A 1,422-nucleotide genomic window follows, 5' to 3' on the forward strand; every position below is an offset into this window, starting at 1 on the left:
AGAGTGTATCTTGAAGGGAAGTCACAAGTGACTCCTTGCTTTCAGTACTAGTAACCCAGGTTATGTGTGTCTACTGAGTGTTCTTAAATGCAGAACACATGGGAAGAGTTCATTCTGAAAGATTAGAAATTGAGACTGACGAGAGGGAATAAGAATGGTAATGAGCTTCCTGTATACTTTAGGCACTCTTTTATATTATTATTTGACTCTAACTAGATTTTATTATGCAAATAAAATGAAAATTTTATCCTGTGAGTAATTATCTTGTGAGTTTGTGCTGTGTTAATTTAGCACCAAATTGCCCATCTCCAGTTTGTGATATATCACGAACTTTATATATATATATGTATAAAGTTTAAAAGTCAAAAAAAGACTTTTAAAAAGACTTTTTAAGAAGTCCAAAAGACTTTTAAACACGTGGAAGTGCTTTTATGAATTTCCTGCCCTTATGTCAGGTTATGAACATCTTTGCATCAAAGTGATTTTTCACATTAAGATATTGTAGGATTAGGTTTGCCTCCATGCAATAAAAAACAAAAATCAACAGAGGCTGTTCATATAAGATTTTATTTTTTCTAATGAAAAGTCTAGAGGATGGGGCCAGCAAGAGGTTAAGGTGCTAGACTCCCACATGACCAACCCACAGTTTGAGTCCTGGACTCAAATCACACTGGGCATGTGTGCATGCGTGTCCAGAATCTTGAAAAGGAGTCAATTCCGGGCACTCATGTACATGTGCCTGGCATGTTTTTCAAGCTGCCAGGTCCAGTACTCAAACTGTATGGTCAGCCATGGGAAATTGGGCTGCCTTAACTGCCAAGTCATGGAGCAGACTGCTAAGGTTAATTTTTTAGCCAACCTTATATTTTTTCAAACAAAATAATTGCTACTAATATTTTTCCATACACATACATACACATTCATATATATGTATATATGTGTGTGTGTGTATATATATATGTATATGTGTGTGTGTGTGTGTGTATGTGTATATATATGTAAAATTTTGGCTAAGACACATGAAGATGAAAACAGTGTCCCCTACCATTGACCTGTGTACTTGGAAATCAAAGAGGAAGAATAGTTGAGCTAATGGTATATGGGTCAGAACTGCGAAATGGGGTTGGGAGCCCTTGATTCAGGAAGTTGAAGTCTTAAAGAGCAGTGGTCAGAGACGCTAAAAGTCCTAGAGGGCCATGAAGTAGACCGAAGAACCAGAGCCGGAGACTACAGTTAAAACCGTTTTGATCAGGGTCGAGTCCTAGTTACAGCAGAGCATGATTACTAAACCAAAATAGGTCAAAGGTGTTTAACTATGGCTATGACACTTCTGCAGTTGAAGGTTTCTCTCTTTTTTAACCTGAAAATCTAGTGGGTTTATATGTTCTGGGGTTTCATTAGGGAAGCTAGTCATCAGGTGTA

General features: G+C 37.3%; 1 protein-coding gene across 2 annotated transcripts in view; it reads left to right on the forward strand.

Annotated features, from left to right (window-relative positions):
* The window catches only part of CFAP95 (cilia and flagella associated protein 95), an 88,258-nt gene that overhangs the window by 41,780 nt on the left and 45,056 nt on the right, over positions 1–1,422 (forward strand). The gene's annotated exons all lie outside the window — the stretch shown is intronic.

The sequence above is a fragment of the Tupaia chinensis genome, unplaced genomic scaffold (assembly GCF_000334495.1).
Source record: "Tupaia chinensis unplaced genomic scaffold, TupChi_1.0 Scaffold000354_1, whole genome shotgun sequence".
Taxonomy (NCBI): Eukaryota; Metazoa; Chordata; class Mammalia; order Scandentia; family Tupaiidae; genus Tupaia; species Tupaia belangeri.